Here is an 18,857-nt window from a genome sequence, read left to right as displayed (position 1 = left end):
AAGCGTCCACGAACTTGCGTCTAGCGGTGCCAAACTTTGATTGGGCGTTGGTGGAGCGAGGTGAAATTTGCCAAGGCGGAAAATTTTCCCCTTCTTACTGCTCGCAATATTTTGTGCAGCTCAAAACTTTCGGAGCGGTAGGAGGGCCCCTCGAGAAACATCAGCGGTGGCCGAGCATATACGGCGTTGCTTTAACGGGGGCCAACTTATGTTTAACGGTGGTGAACGGTTACGAGCGGTGATGAATTTTTATCACCGCTCCAGGGACGCTCCAGCAACGTTCGGGCCGTGTGACCAGGCCTTTACGAAATTACTCCTGAACACTGGAGACAACGTTGGCGTAGCCTACCCAAGGAAGCCGGACAGTCCTGGACGTACCACATAGGGGAAAGTTTCAACTGTTGGCTGGATTCCCTCAACGTCAAAACACTTGAGGACCTTTCCGAGCATGTGCAATTGGAGGATTTCTTCTATTATGCTCCAAGTGTACTTGCCACCTATACAATAGTACCTCGAGATACGAAATTATTCCGTTCCAAGGCGCCTTTCATATCATGAGTTTTTCGTACCTTGGACCACATTTTACATGTAAAATGGCTAATCCGTTCCAAGCCCTCCAAAAACACCCCAGTAAATTTCATAATAAAGCTAAATTGACCTATAAACAATGAAATACTACAACAATTTGGACCATTCAATACCTAAATTAAGAATAAAAATCCAAAACCTGTAAATAAAGTGTATATTAGTGTACAAGAAATATTATTACTGTAACGTGAAATGTGGAAGCTTACCTTTCGAGTGAGGCTATCTCCGAAAGTGGCGGCAGAGGAGGAGGAGGACAAACGGCAGATAACGTATGTACGTACGTAGTACACTTAACTTTAGGAAAACACACAAAAAATTTAAGGAAAACTATAAAACTAAAATTTACGAAACACATTAACAAAACTGTAACACTTAACTTAAAAAAATCTAAAAATTTAATTTTTTTTTTCTTTTTTTGATTTCTAGCTTTTTTTTACTTTTACATAGCTTTTTTTTTTTACAGAATTTCAACTTCATCACCACTTTCAACGTTCTGTTTTTCATCACTTGGTTCTTCCTTTTTGCTTTCAACTTTGTTTTTTATCACTTGGTTCTTCCTTTTTGCTTACTCCTGCTAATGCTGAAGGCCTCTTTAAAAAATAACGATCCAAGGAAGATTGCTTCTGCCTACTTTTCACAATGTTTCTGAAACAACTCAGGCAAACGTCATCGAACTGCGCAAGCATACGACCTGTGTGAGCCTTTTCGGGGTGTCTTTTTTCGATAAACAATTGCACTTTATGAAAAGCGCCTAGAACATTCTTAATTTCAGCCGTTGTCATAGGCTCCTCCTCCTCTTCCTCGCCGCTGCTAGAGAACTCCTCTCGAACGACATTATGTTGCATGGCCTCCAACTCCTTCAGGTCATCCGTCGTAAGCTCATCTTGGTGCTCCTCGAGAAGGTCGTTGATGTCGTCCTCGTCGACAACCAGCCCAATGGACTTCCTGAGTGCAACGATCTCGTCAAGATCTGGTTCCAAAACAGTTTCGGGATAGTCAACTGTTTCTGACTCTGCAGCACCAGCTTTGCCCACGTCGAATCCCTCAAAGTCTCGGGCGGATATGGCATCAGGCCACAGTTACTTCCATGAGGAATTCAAGGTTCGCCTCGAAACCTCCTGACATGCTTGGTCGATGAGTCGGATGCAAATGACGATGTCGAAATGCTCCTTCCAAAATTCACGCAAGGTGAGGTTTGTGGTATCGGTGATGTTGAAAAATCTCTTGAAAAGATGTTTCGTGTACAGCTTCTTAAAGTTCGCTATCACTTGCTGGTCCATGGGCTGGAGGAGAGGGGTGGTGTTGGGCCGAAGAAAAAGAACCTTGATGAAGGAATACTCCGCTAGGTATATTCTTCGAGGCCAGGAGGGTGGGAGGGCATTGTCCAACACCAAACAGACATTTCAGGGGGAGGCGCTTCTCTTCCAAAAATTTCTTCACTGTCGGGCCGAAACACAGATTTACCCACTCTGTGAACAAAAGCCTCGTTACCCAGGCTTTTGCATTAGCCCTCCACATCACTGGAAGCTTCTCCTTCACCACTTTATGGGCCTTGAAGGCTCGAGGAGTCTCGGAATGATACACCAGTAGGGGCTTCACCTTGCAATCCCCACTGGCGTTTGAACAAAGTGCGAGTGTAAGCCTGTCTTTCATAGGCTTATGCCCGGGTAGCTTCTTCTCTTCCTCCATGATGTACGTCCGACGAGGCTTTTTTTTCCAAAAAAGTCCAGTCTCATCACAATTGAAGACCTGCTGAGAACTGTAGCCTTCCTTGGTCATCATCTCGTCGAAAGTCTTCTTAAATGCTTTGGCCGCTTTCGTGTCCGAACTGGCAGCCTCCCCATGACGCACCACTGAATGGATGCCAGTTCGTTTACGAAATTTCTCGAACCAGCCATGCGAAGCCTTGAACTCTGGGGTTTGCGTTGAAGTCCCTTCCCCTCCGTCGTCTTCCGCCTGCGCAATCAATCGCCGAAATAGTGCTGGCCTTGTGGGCGATTGTTGTCTGCATTACCGTATCGCTGGTGATTTCTTTGTCTTTTATCCAGACGAGGAGCAGCTGTTCCATCTCGTCGTGCACGTGGGTCCTCTTGCTGGACAAAATAGTGATGTCCTTCGACGGTGTAGCTCCTTTGATGGCATCCTTCTGTTTAACCCTCTTACGCCGACTCGACGTATTTTACGTCAACATTTTTTGTCTCCCGTGTGCCTGGACGTATTTTACGTCGACTTACATGTTTTTTTTTTAAATTCGCGGAAAAATACTTATAGGCCTACCAGCCTAAAACTTTTGAATCACGCGCCTTGGGGGATGCTGGGAGTTCACGGATCAAGGTGTTGTTTTGTTTAAAATCATTACTCAGGCGCGCGAGCGCGAATTTCTTTCTTGCCGCACTAAAAAGTATCTGTGACACATCTCGGAAATTATTTCGTCACTTTGACATAATTTTTGTACCATTGTAAATTAGCCGTAACATGAAGTATTATATATGAAAATGTGCGCATTTTTATGTAGAATACAACAATAAAATACTCATGATTGTAGCTTTTATCAGTTTTGAGATATTTTCATATAAATAATGATAATTGCCTAAATTTCAACCTTTCCGGTACTTTGACTCTACCGAATGGTTGAAAAACGCAATTGTAAGCTAAAAGCTCTTTTTATATTTTAGTAATATTCAATCATTTACCTTAATTTTGCAACTAATTGGAAGTCTCTAGCACAATATTTCGATTTATGGTGAATTTATGAAAAAAATAAAATTTTCTTTACGTCAGCACGATCTCTCTTCCGAAAAAATCATACGTGCGATTGTGGTAATGTTTGCACCATTTTAAATGAGCCGTTACACAAAGTTTTATATATGAAAATGTGCGCAATTTCATGTAGAATACAACAAAAAATAATTGAAGATTGTAGCTTTTCTCATTTTTGAAATATTTGCATATAAATCACGATAAATAGAAATAAAACCACGTTCGGTCAACTTTGACTTTACCGAAATGGTCGAAAAAACGCAATTGCAAGCTAAAACTCTTACAGTCTAGTAATATTCAGTCATTTATCTTCATCTTGAAACAAATTCGAAGTCTCTAGCAAAATATTTAGATTTATGGTGAATTTAAAAAAAATCTTTCCTTCCCTCCGCTCGCGGACTTCTCCGCCACAAATCTCCGAAATACGTACGTCCCATTCTCGGAATATTTGCTCCGTTTCATATAAGGCATTTCATAGAGTTTTATATATGAAAATATGCGCAATTTCATTTAGCTTTTCTTATTTCCGAAATAATTGCATATAAAAAATATATATATAAAAAATTTGGACATTCGGTCAACTTTAACTCGTCAGATATGGTCGAAAACTGCAATTGTAAGCTAATACTCTTACAGTATAGTAATATTCAATCATTTTGTCTTCATTTTGAAAGAATTGGAAGTCTCTAGGACAATATTTAGATTTATGGTGAATTTTTGAAAAAAAAAAATATTTTGTTTTACGTCCGCGAGTTACGAATTCATGCATTGTTGATAATATTTTCCTCTGTTTGCTTTTGCTTTTAATTGTTTACAATGTGTATATACCCAAAATGATTGCAATTTAGTGTACATTACAACAAAAAAAGTAACTTGTTACCTTTAACCGTTTTGCGCACAGCGTGATTTGAATACATTATATATGAAATTTAAATTTCGTTTTTGCGCTATCATATATCGCATTATATATATGATAATGATTAATTTTTTTCTTTCATTTCTGATGGGGTGCATACTAAAACTTCAGGCAATGACAAAAAAAAGGAGCCAAAAATGAACTCTTAATCTTGAAAACTAAGCGCGCTGTGATTTTTTGAAAAAAATATTTTTTCCACTTCCGCGCTCACTCCGAAACCCCTCCGGCACACGGGAGACAATTTTTTATTTACCGCTCCGGCGTAAGAGGGTTAAGGATGGTGCCTATTGTCGACGGATTACGGCCGTATTCCTTTGCGATCACACTCCAAAGAGCATGCGCTTCTTTCCGTGAATTTCAACTTTCTTGGGACCCATGACTACGTTATCTTGTACGTAATTTGCGTATAAGTAACACAATAAAGTTTCCGCACAACACGATAATAGTATAACTGGCAACGAATCACTAACGAATTTTATGTTACTAAACGAAATCATTGGACCGAAACGAATGCCGTGGTGCATACGATAAAGATGTTGGTACGAAGAGGCCGAGATAGGTACGCCACCGCGTATACGTATAAGATGCATGATGGGAGGGATGCTGTCCAATAGGAGAGAAGGATTTCATGGTCGTGACTAGCATCAGGAACCAATGGGAGAGCAGGATGATGGTGGCGAGTCTACTAGTACTAAGATGGCGGCGCGAGTTTCAAAATTGTTATCCCGGCGAATCTCGGACTTTCAGAAACCTTTCGTATCTTGAAAACTTTTCTGATGTAGAGCAGTAAAATTTTTCGCATTGGCTTTCGTATCTCGAGTTTTTCGTAAGTTAAGCCTTTCGAATCTCGAGGTACTACTGTACTACTTATTATTATTATTATTATTATTATTATTATTATTATTATTATAACAATAATAATAATAATAATAATAATCTTTTATTTCAGCTCAGAGTCACATACATGGAATATACAAAATACTGACAGTGACAATACACAATCAAATACATGAGACAACATGATAAAAAAGTGAATAATCGTCACTTATCCACAAAATAGCTGAGGTACCATAAAAGATAGTAATCATAATACTGGTAATAACAGTGATAATATTGGTGAGAAAAAAATGCATTCAGAGTTATAACAGTTAGTGCACAGATTATAGAACATAAATTTCAACTAGAGTCCTTAGGTGGTTACAGTAGTCAGGTCCACAGGACTAAATACAAAAATTGAGTATAAAAAATAACTTTATCTTGATAATATTCACAGTAATAATTAAAAAGTAAAATATCAGCAATAAATATGATATTGTTATTGTACAATAAAGTTTCATACATACTTACCTGGCAGATATATACTTAGCTATGGACGACGGAGTCTATAGCTAAGTATATATCTGACAGGGAAGTTGAATGTATGAAAATAAATAATAATGACAGATCCTGCAGATGACATCTTGCCAATACAGAGATTAGGTCCTTTAGGGGACAAAGGCCTCATTTTCCCATCTCTCCAACAATTCAGATCTTCTTTTTGCTTCACTCCTTAGGATGCTTGGTATGAGCGAGTGGATGATGTTCCTCACTCGGGTTACCAGAATGGACATTGTTCGCCTTACAACGATTTTTAAATTGTCCGGGTGGTTTTCTATGAACATCTTGTGTGGCGTAGTGGTAGAGGGGTGTGTTTGTGAGGCGTCTCAAATTGTCATTGAGCACAACAGTGATACGTCTCACAACCATTGCAGAATGCTGCCATTTGGCAGATGATTGGGAAACACATCATTCACACCTCAGCTCTCTCAACAAGAAGGTTACCACTCAAAGTTCCACGTCCTCAACGACCCAGACCAAGAATGGGCCCACCTCTAAGCCAGTTACGTGTAGCTTCTGCAAATGAACTGGACCTATTATTGAGCAGTGTCGCAACATACAGAGTGACATCCAAAACACCGTGACCAATGCTACACCTACGAGCTAAGAGGGTGCAACGCCTCCCCGAGCCAGCAACAGGACTGGTTCCTTTAACAGAACAGTGCCATCAAGAGACTACAGCTGGAATTATTGCACTGCGTACAAAGTATACAGACATTCTGCCTGATGGCCAAAGTGCCCAAGCAAGACCTTTACACCTGCCATTGCCTTGGCAGCAGTCACGCCCTCACCCTCACGACCCCGTCCGAAGTTCCCATCACTGTACCACCTCCCACAGGTAATTACAATGCACACTGTGTCAGAGCTTTTGACGCCTCTAGGGGGCCTAATACCATTGTCACCAATTACACAACCAAGATCACTGATTTTATGGAACCCAAGATTATGCTTTCCAAGCTTAGCTGTAAGACCATAGGAAGTCAGTTGCTCAATACTTCATGAAACTGAAGTTAAATGAGAAGGCCAATAATTGTAGAAAAATAAAAATATTACCAAAGTTGAAAGTGACACTGCTCAAATCATAATAAAACTTGTGCATCCACAGTTTGTATGTCGCAAAAGCAGTAACCAACTCAAAGGGCATAAATTTGTACATCATCAATGCATATTATACAGAGAATGCTTACTAGTCAGTCATGGGGCTTGCTTTCCTCCACCAGTGGTATTAGATTGTTAGCTCTTATGTCAATCTCTAAAAATAAATTTGGCATAACAAAATTTGAATAATTAATTTCCATCATTGGGTAACTATACAGGATCTATCCACTTTTTTTATAGCGTAGTCACTGTCTCGTCCCAGAGGATTATTACCCTTCCATAGTCATTCTAGAGCTCCATGGTGACCATATTAATGTAAAAAAAAAAAAAAATTTTCTCTTATAGCTGGTCTTGTGGCCAGGATGTGTGTCATAATGATAAACATTATAACACATGATGGAGTATAAATGGACTCCGGATAAGAGGGCACTTTCTCTTATTCTTGGTAAATGCTGAACAATGTTACGTGCATCAAAAACAGCAGGAAAAAGAAGGGGCTACGCATACAGGATTGCATCGTCATATTATTTACCAACAACCAAACCCGATAAAGAAGCCATTCCTTTTCTGGTCAGTGAACCAGATTTCTGAGAATTTCTTTCTTCGCTTATCACTTTCATTACTGAGGATTATGGAAACTTCTAGCTCGAAAGCTATGAGTATTAGTTCCAGCTAGAAACTTTTTAGCTTTGACTAAGGAACAATGATTTAATTGTGTGAAAAGCCATAGATTGGCTTATTCGCTAGCACACATTAGTGCTTGTCACAATTGTCATTTGCAGTAGCACAAATTGTTTTGAAGATTTTATCAATCTATTTAGGAGTTTTATTTAAAGAAATGTTCCACAATTATTATTGTTATAATAATAATAGATACTCCTTTCATATAACAATGTTGGCAATAGCCTACTAGGCATTAGCCTACAATCTACATCAATTTAATGAAAATAAGTCGGCTAGACTGTACTAGATATTGTCTGTAGCCTATAACCAAGGGTTATGTAGACTTAACCATAGTCAGGAGATCTGAGGTCCATGAGGCACAATAGAGCTTTTTGCTTTAAAAAAAATAATGCGTAATATTACACTATATTGTTTCCGGGGGATATATTCAACCCACTACCCCACTCAGAATGCTGACATCAGTAAGAGCCTAAGAGTTGCTAGCAAACTTATTTTTTTCATTGTTTTTAAGCAGGTATTTTATTGCAGAGATGCCATATGGACCCTACATTTCCGTTGTTATTATATTAAGTGCTACATGGTAAATTATTTAATCTTTTATCAACTTAGGAATAGGTATTTTAAAACTCAGGAATAGGTTGTTGAGAGTTGAAAAACTATATACTAATTGTTATACATAAATTTCAATTGAAAATATTTTTCTTATTATTTCCCTACAGCTGCACAAACTGACCAAAAAATATTTATTGCTACACATATAGGTATGCAGTCATATTGTTTACTTACAACCAAACCAGACCAAGAGGGCATTCCTTTTTTGGTCGGTGGACCAGATCTCTGAGAACTCCGTTCTTCGCTTATCGTTTTCATTACTGAGGATTATGGAAACTTCTAGGTCGAAACCTAAGAGTATTAGTTCCATCTAGAATTTTTTTAGTTTAGACTATGCAACAATGATTTAATTGTCCGAAGAGCCATAAATTGACTTATTCGCTAGCACACATAAGCGCTTCTCACAATCATCATTTGCAGTAGCACAAATTGTTTTGAAGATTTTATCATTCTATTGAGGAATTTTATTTCAAGAAATGTTCCACAATTATTATTATATTAATAATAGATAATCCCTTCATATAACAATGTTGGCAATAGCCTACTAGGCAGTAGCCTACAATCTACATCAATTCAGCAAGAATAAGTCTGCTAGACTGTATTAGATATTGTCTGTAGCCTATAACCAAGGGTTATGTAGCCTTAACCATAGATAGGAAATATAGGGTCCATAAGGCACAGTAGAGCTTTTTGCTTTAAAAAAAAAAAAAAAAAAAAAGCGTAATATTCCACTATATTGTTTCCGGGGCGATATATTCAACCTACTACCTCACTCAGAATGCTGACATCAGAGAGAGGGTTAAGTGTTCCTGGCAAACTTATTTTTTTTATTGTTTTTATGTATGTATTCTATTGCAGAGGTGCCATATGGACACTACATTTCCGTTGTTGTTATATTAAGTGCAACATGGTAAATTATTTTATATTTTTTCAACGCTGGAATAGGTATTTTCAAGCTCAGGAATAGGTTGTTTTAGAGTTGAAAAATTATATACTATTTGTTATATAAAAATTTCAATTGAATATATTTTTCTAATTATTTCCTACAATTCCACCAACTGACCCCCAAATTTTTAGCAGGTAACTATGGCACCCAATCCAAGTTCCTGTGCCATTTGGTGTACCCTTCCCTTGTTCTCCATTCGAGTTTGGCAGACAGCTGAGTGTATGTATATGTGTGTGTGTGTGTGTGTGTATATATATATATATATATATACATATATATATATATATATATATATATATATAGATATATATATGATATATAGATAGATAGATATATATAGATAGATATATATATATATATATTATATATATATATATATATATATATATATATATATATAGATCGATATATAGATAGAGATATAGATATATATATATAGATTATATAGCTTATAGATTTATATATAGATATATATATAGTAGACATATATATATATATATATATATATCTATATATATAATCTATATATATATATCCTCTATATACATCTATAATCTATATATATATATATATATATAATATATATATATATATGTATATATGTATAACAGAATCACGAAAGTTAGGAACGTGATCAAATCCATAAATAAAGAAAAAATGCCACGAAGGAAAAATAAACGACGGAGTCTGCGAGATCTTTCGGCTGAAAAGCCCTTTACTGAAGCAGCTACTGAGTAGCTGCTTCAGTAAAGGGCTTTTCAGCCGAAAGATCTCGCAGACTCCGTCGTTTATTTTTCCTTCGTGGCATTTATCTTTAGTTTATATATATATATATATATATATATATATATATATATATATATATATATGTCTATCTATATATATATATATATAAATCTATATATATATATATATATATATATATATATATAAATCTAATATTTATATATATATATATATATATATATATATATATATATATATATATATATATATGTTTGTATGTATGTATGATGTATGTATGTGTGTGTATGTATGTATGTAGTATAGTATATATATATATATATATATATATATATATATATATATATATATATATATATATATATATATATATATATATATAATATATATATATAAATATATACACACACACACACACACTCCCGGCTGTCAACCAAGCTCGTATGGAGATCAAGGGAAGGGTAACCCAGATGGTGTATGAACTTGGATTGGATTGGATGGATGGATGTATGAGTTTTAGGGCAAAAGCCCAGGCACTGGGGCCAAAGACGCTATTCAGTGTCGTAATGGAGAGTAAATAAATTAAATTATAAATGAGTTAATAAGTGTATAAAGAAAATGAATGAAATAATGAAGAAATGAATGAAGAAAATGCTTAATAAATTAATATATATATATATATATATATATTATATATATATATTATATGATGTGATAGATAAAAAATAATTAAATGTTAAAAATTTTTATAGACTTTAAAAAGGAGATGAGAGCAGAAATATCTGCTTCATCTCCCAAAATATCACAAAGGGATTTACCCCTAAGATATCTCTCTCTCTCTGGTTAAAATATCTGGGGCAAGCAACCAGAATGTGCTGCACTGTTAGCAACTTGCCACTGCAAGCACACTCTGGGAGGCTGCCCCCTTCTAAAATAAACTGATGGGTCAAATAAGTGTGCACAATCCTCAGTCTGCGTAAAACTATTTCTGTTCGCCTATCAGACTGGAAAGACGAAGGCCACGGCAATATATTATTTCTAATATTTCTGTACTTTCTATTATTGGCAATATAAGGAGAAGTCCATCTTTCTTGGCATTTGCTTAAAATATAAGACCTAAAAGGACCTTTTAGATCTGTATGAGGCACTTTACTAAAGGCTGTTTCTGATGAGACACTAGCAGCTTTCGCTTACCTATCTGCCATCTCGTTTCCTCAAATCCCCACATGTGAAGGGACCCAACAGAAAGAGACAGATTTACACAAATAATACAAATGGTAGAGCGATACCTGAACTTTTTGAACTAACGGATGGAAGCTATTGAATTTTTTAATCGCTTCCAAAGTGCTTTTGGAATCAAGAGTAAATGACAAAATTAGTGTCGCTACTTTGAACAACTATATCCAGGGCAGAGACTATGGCTGTTAATTCTGCTGTGAATATGGATGCAAAGTCAGGTAGTTTAGCTGTATATGCTGTATCACCAAGGATAACTGCACAGCCAACACCACTACCTGACTTTGATCCATCAGTATATATTTTTGTCACATTAGTATAGACAGTTTCGTGCTCCAAGAATTTTCCCCTAATCTCTTCCTCAGGACAGTCTTTTTTGTTATATGCTTTTTTGCACACGGATGCTTCTGGAATAGGCCATGGAGGATACACAGATGTTTAACTTCCATGGCTTTCTGGGATTTAAGATGATTACCCGTAACATCTTCATTTCGTCTAACTTGGAATGGTCTAGAGGCTCTTATACCAGAAAAGACCTGTGAGTCTGCTTCACTCAGCACCTGGAAGGAGGGATTTTTGGGAGCACTTTTAATTCTAGCCATGTACCTCAATCCTAGTTCTTGCCTTCTCAGGTCAAGGGGAAGTTGGTTAGTATCAACATATATGCTTTCAACAGGCATAGTTCTAAAATCCCCTGAGCATATTCTCAGCCCCATATTGTGTACAACGTCCAGTTCCTTCAGCTGATGTTTGGAGATGGTTCCGCCCTCAAGGTAGCAATGGGAGGGTCCCATCACTAACTCTTGGGTCCAAACCATATCAGGTGGCGACTCAACCACCAAAACTCCCACAATTAGCTTCGAACACAAACCCCTTCCAAAACACGATCCCTTCTCAGACTCACCTAAGCAGTAAAACTTAACAAGAGTGGAAAATTCCACATAATTCGAAATGCTAGTAAAAAATATTACATGAGGGAGAAGGATGTAGTAAGAATGAAAAAATTGCAGAAAGAAGGAGAAGTTCTGACTAATTTAGTTGGATCAGCAGCTGGGCCCCAAGGACCAGTGAGAAAGCAACCCCACCAGGCATCAGGGCTCAGCTGCTGATCCATAAGCCCCCTACCCACGCCAAGAGGTCAGCATCTAGGGGGAGGGAGAGAGAGAGAGAATGATTCAATCTAAACTTTTCAAGAAATTGTCATTTTATGTTGAATTATGAATTCTTATATTTCTTTTGAACACATTGTAATTTCTTATCGAATTTTGAATTTTTATCAGTTCTTTTTTTATTGTTGAATAAATTTAGATGAAAATGATTACACAGTGAATGTGGTCAACAAAGAACCCGAGACGGGTGCTCAAACTCACAATGTAGTTTTATGGCCCAACGGGAGTGAAGTAACACATGATTCCCCAGTCTCCAAAACATCATGTGTTCACAAAGTCTTCCTTCAGCAGAAAAACTATTCACGGAAAATTAGATGTAGGAGTTTGACAGTTTTTTGGCAGAGAATAGGTTGAGGAAATTCCATCCAAAAGGTTTTTTTAAGGAAATGACTGTATCGGACAGTACATATGCATTGTTCACTTGTGGAAGTTTTCACCATTCTGGGTGTAATCTTAAACTTTTTCAAGTTATTAAAGCATTTTTATTGTTTTATTTAGCAGAGTAGTGCCCTACCCTGGCAGGTCTAACCATGCTACACAGGCTAGTTCTGAGCATCCAGACTAAGCTTGATACACTTTTGAGCCTTCTCCTATTTTCAATCCTTAACTTCTTCCCCTATCAGTAGTGACCATTAGTTGACAACTTTGGACCTACATTGGATTACGGCTCTGACTGCTCCTCTGATTTGATGGAGGCTGAAGAGGACTGACATGGCTCTCCACCCGTAGAATTAGAGTACCTGACGTGCCCGAGCGAGGGGAAAGTCTTATATCAAACATGGCCCCCAGAGCTGGGTCTGATCTCGACGGACTGATGACGCCTCAAGTTCTGGGAGCCATGTGTATAACCAGGTTGTAGCCTCTAGGGATGGCCACTAAAAGTCGCATAACACATCCCTCCCTTGTTGGGCTCCGTTTTATGTAGGAATATGGTGGGCGGAGGACTACCTGGCTGAAACAATACAATACTACTCGTATCTATGGATGATACATTGGCCCCCATTGTTGACCACCCTGGATCGGACTTGGAACTGGCTCAGGAAACTATAAATAAAGAAGTTAACGATGATTCCAGATCCGCAACCATATCAAACATAGTAACTATGGAACCATATTCAATGCCACAAAAGGAAATTCTTCCAGTAGCAAACGAAAAAATTGAAAATATTAACAGATTTCGAAATAGACGACCCAAATACAGACCAGATCCTACATTGGTACACTTTAACTCATTATTTGGATTTGACACTTGGCCAAGATATTTGGTTTTGCAAACAGAAACCGAACTGACCGCTGCTAAATTTGAGAATCTTTTATTAGCTCAGTACCCGACTAAAGAAATGACATTTAGACCTATAACAAGAAAAGAATGGATAGTGGAAGCCACCACAAAAAATTCAATCGGACTTACCCAAACCTTAACAATATGAATGGGATAAATTGTCACACTGTTCAAAGACATAAACAAGTTGAAACAGTATTGAGGGAACAGTAATGTTACCACCCAATAATGATTGTGATGGCCTACCAGATGAGACATTACTATTGAACTTATTAAAAATTAGATATCCCAATATTGAAAACGTAAAAGTATATGAAATCCCAAATAAAAGACATCAAAGTAAAAAATTGAGAATAGCTAAAATTAAATTTGAAGCACAGACACTTCCCCCTAATATTAAAATAAAAGGCCAGAGAAGAGAGGTATTACCCAATGTACCAAAGCCTCTTTAATGCACAAACTGCTCTAAATATGGACATACTAAATACAAATGTAGAAATGAACCAATTTGTGCATTCTATGGATCAGATGATCATGAAACCACTTGGAACTGTGGAGTTCCAAAATGTTGTAATTGTGGACAAGACCACCATGCCAGATCAAAGATATGCCCATTCTACATACATATATAACACCGAATTAAAACTATTAATAAGCAGGTCGGGCACGTCAATTCAAGAAGGAAAGCAAGAATTAAAATCAAGAGGTTTAATGGACCCTGCTAGAAATAAATCATATAGAGATGTTGTAGAAAAAGTGATGTCCAAAAAACATTCTAAACTACCGGGAAAAACTAATGATAAAGAAACAAGGTCAACAGACATAGAAATGAACAAAAAGTGTCTTGGAGAATCTAGTAATACAGTACTAGTAAGCAACCCTTATGAAATACTGATGAAAGATGAACTACCATCTCTAAACTCTGAAAAGGAAGAAGATCAAGCTTATCAAACAAGGAGAAAACGAAAAAGAGAAATAATTTCTCCCCTAAAAACTCAAGTTAATACCAATGACATCAAGAAGAAGAAAATGCCTAAAATCAACAGGAAAACATCCCCTAATTTAGATAACGATGAAATAAGTCCTTCACCAGTCTTTCCAAGTAAATTTAAAGTAATGAATTCTCTATAGTTTTCCAAAGTAAATCTGAAGAAATAAACCCTTCGCCAGTCTTTCCAAGAAAATTTAAAGACAAAATTCAATCAATCCAAGGAAGACAAAACGATAATTGTGAATGTCAACAGTGTATCCAAAAAGGCGTAACACCTCACACCGAATCTCACCATGAACGGTGTGGATGCCATACATGTTTTTTGCAAGATTGCAAAGAAACAAAACCTTTAAATAAAGAAAATTTATAAACGTGATAAGGAATTTCTTAGCTAGAAAAGATAATATCTCAAGTCAACCAGAATTACATATCAAAGATTGTATGTGTATTAGACACTTACAATACTATCGTGAGAGCAAAATAGCAGTGTTAGACAATTTCTTGGCCAAACAAGAAGAAATTAAATTGACTACTGAATCAGAAGATAACACAGAAATGTCAAAAACCCCAAAAGAAAATTAAAGCTAATTAAGTGACTAATTACCCATAGTTTTTAAAAATTATATATATATATATATATATATATATATATATATCTATATATATATATATAAAAACCAACTATACAAAATAATCTTTTAACTTTCGTTCCATTCAATTATACTATTATCCAATGGAACATAAACGGTCTGAAAACACAAATGCACTTGGGTGAAATACAAAGACTCCTAAAGCAACATGAACCAATGTGCATATGTTTACAACACGTTAATAATCCAGTCCCATCAATATGTAATTACTATCTGGCATCCTCCGTTTCAGGAGAAGGCAAGTTAGGAACAGCAATATATGTTCATAATAGTGTAACCTATGATAAAGTTACAGTTAACAATAATTCAATTCAAATATCTTCAATTTGCCTGCATATGATAAACAAAACTAGCATTTTAGTCTGCAGTCTATATAATCAACCTAATGAAAACTATGATATGGCTCAATTATCAAACATTTTATCACAGTTCAATGAGCCAATTTTCGTTTTAGGTGATTTTAATGCTCACCACCCTTTATGGGATGCCAGTACCATCGACGCAGATAGAGCAGGTAAAGACATAGAAAACCTAATACTTAATTACAACTATTGTTGTTTGAATGAAAATGAAATCCCAACATACTTTTCAAAAACTCAAGGGACCCTATCATCTGTAGACCTGTCTATTTGTTCCACTTCGTTAGTAGACAGATTAGAATGGAATACTCTGGATGACCTTTATACCAGTGATCTCTACCCAATCGTAATCACATGTCTAGAAGATAATCATCAACAATTTGTACCAAAATTTAATTTTAAAAAAGCCGATTGGGAAAAGAATGATTTAATTACCAAAAATGTTTGCCCTTTCCAAAGTAACAATGATCACAATGAAATTAATTCATATTTTACAGATTTCGTAATTAGTTCTGGAAGTAAATCAATACCAATGACAACTTGTAAGCCAAAAATAAATCCTGTTCCATGGTGGTCCAGAGAACTTTCAGATATTATCAAACTGAAGCACAAGATGAGCAGACGATTAGACGGACTAAACCAAAGACATAACAAATTATATAAAAGTAATAGATATACATTGAAAGGATTAGTATTAATAGCTATGGAAATTGATTATATTAAACCTTTATTGAATAAGATATCTGCTCAATTCAGGAAAAGTTATTAGCAATAGGAAATCATCTTGGGATAAGCACGTCTCAGACTTCACAGGTGACACTGTTAAACAAATGTGGGATAGATTTCGAAAAATTAATGGCAAGTATAGTCGATCACCTAGATCCCCAATATTACATAATGGGAAAAGAGCTCATGATTCAAAAGACATATCAAATATAATAGGTCGCCATTTAGAATCAGTAGGCAATAGCTTGAATTTAGATGAACCTTTTCGCATTACAAAAAGGAATGAAGAAAAACATATAATTAATTTTGAAACAAGTCAACAGTTATACTACAATGTCCCATTTACATTAGAAGAATTTGATGCTGCGCTAAAAACTTGTACTAACTCTGCCCCAGGAAAGAATAATATCTCTTTTGAACTCCTTATACATCTGAACATTAAACCCAAAGAATACTTATTAAAATTTTATAATCACCTATGGAAAAAGAAACTACTTCCCAAAGCATGGAAATACGCTATTGTAATTCCTATCCCCAAACCTGGCAAAGATCCAACATCAGTAAATAATTTCTGGGCTCAGCTCGTGTCGCCCTATCTATGAAAGGATCCTTAATATCATTCTTTCTAGGTAAAATTAATCTAAAATTACCAGAGAAAAACAAAATTAAGAAAATGTCAGTAAAACTGACTCGCTCACTCTTAAAAAGAAGTGTCGGTATGGTAATAGGGGCGAGTGGGAATCACTACCACGAGACATTCACCAATTAGAACTTCCAATCAGAATCCCCTTAAGAGAGAGCTGATACCAACGGGCGATGCAGCCGCTACTACTACTACTAGAGGACGCCACGGACAGCAGCGCCCCTAGCGGACATCCTTAATCTTTAGCGCTAGCGTCCAGACGCATTATTTTTCTGTGCTGTGCTTATTTCGGGATTTATCCTATTCTTCACCATGGAACGCTCTGCAATTGCAACGGCTAAGTTAAGTAACTCATAAGTAATGTTTTACTGCATTTTTATCTTCCGGGTACCAGTATTTTCCTCCTAATAGGTCATATACGGTTTCCCGGTTGTCTCGTGGTGGCGCCATGCTGCCTCGTTAAGAATTCCCGGTCCTCCATACTGGGACTTCTTATACTTATGGGCTTACTATATTACGTTCATTGTCTTTTACATCGAGTTTTAGCTAGTTTAGCCCCCCCTACCATTTCTCTTAGTTTGGTATTTAGGGCTATTATTATTATTCCTGCCCAGCATCCCGGCTCTTGCTCTTCATCGGCTATCGCTGGCTCCGAGTAGGCTTCTGTTTCTTGGAACAGTCTGCCTCCTCCTGGGCTTCTTTCTCTTTTACTAAAAGTGTCTTTTCCATCTTTTCGATGTAATATATATATAGTAGGGTTAGGCTAGCCTAGGTGCATGTTCCTTGTATTGGTACAGCCTGGTTCACGTGGCCCTCCCACGGTTGTGTTGCTCGCGGCCTAGGCCACTTGCGGTCACGTGTTCCATCGCACCTTACCCTGCCCCTGCCCTCCCTACCTGGTATAGGGAGGTGCTGGGGGACCCCTTGGTTGTCATGACAACCTCAGTCGCCTTCTCTCTCCCTCTCTGAGGTGGCCAGGGGTTTCCTCCCAGCGGGGGTATAGGGCGACCACTCATGAGGTACCGGGTCTCCGAGCGGGTAGTCGGTGAGGCGGGGAGGAGTAGGCCATCCCCCCCCCTCTCTCTCTCCCGACGTGTTACGCCGAGACCTTCTTCCCCCCTCCCCAGTTGCTCAGCCACCTTCCCTCGCTATAACGAAAGGAGCCTTCCGTCGCAGCCGGGGCAACCTTTGGTTATAGATTACTGGCTCCGCCAGCGGGCGGGGTGGGCACTACTAGTGGTCGGTTGCTTGCCTACTATATCCTTACATCTCTCCCCGCTACCGGAAGGGAGCTTGCTTCTTACCCGGGCACTCTTCTAGTAGACGGGTGGAGAAAGGTTTGTTATTATTGTTATTTTAAGGATATACCCTAATTTTACGATGAATTGTTTAATTTTATTATATATATCTACCATCCCCGCCATTTTCCGTCGTGGTTTCCATTTACCACCACTCCTGGTTGGTTTCTTTTTGTGTCCCCGCCATCAGCGGAGCTATAGCCTAGGACACCCAACCAACCTTGTTACACGTATTATGGCGGGGCTCTGGTTTAATCTAACTTTATCGCTCCGGCACCAGCGGAGCAACTGTTAGGCTGTAAGTGTTCTCCTGATACTCATGTATCTTTCCACTTACAGGCTACCAACTGTCAGGTCCCGGCGTGCAACGCGACGTTGTACGACCCCTGAGGAAACGATGAGTGCAGGTCTCACGCCCCTTGTGCCACATCATTCAACGAGATGATCGTCTGGCACCCAGAAGCCTGCGCCATCTGCTACGACCTAGTCGGTCAGCTGGGAGAGGGGGTAAGTCCATTATAGGCTTCCTTATCATTTTACTAACAACTCTTAGTCATAAGTTTGTTAACCCCGTTCCGCCATTAGAAGCTCATCTCGCCCTTTCTTTCAGGCTACTGGTGTGAGGGAGGTCGCCCTCGCTACCCTGAAAGCGTGGGTGGGCGGCTTCGGAAGAACGCCGCCAAAGGCCAGCCGTACATCCTGGACAAGAAGCTGGCCGTCCGATCTTCCCTGCGGGCAAGTCAACTGGGTATGTTGACCCCTTGTCCGCAGCCCCTCT

This window comes from Macrobrachium nipponense, chromosome 16, assembly GCF_015104395.2.
Source record: "Macrobrachium nipponense isolate FS-2020 chromosome 16, ASM1510439v2, whole genome shotgun sequence".
Lineage (NCBI taxonomy): Eukaryota > Metazoa > Arthropoda > Malacostraca > Decapoda > Palaemonidae > Macrobrachium > Macrobrachium nipponense.
The sequence above is the reverse complement of the archived record's forward strand: the minus strand, read 5'-3'. Positions refer to the sequence as shown.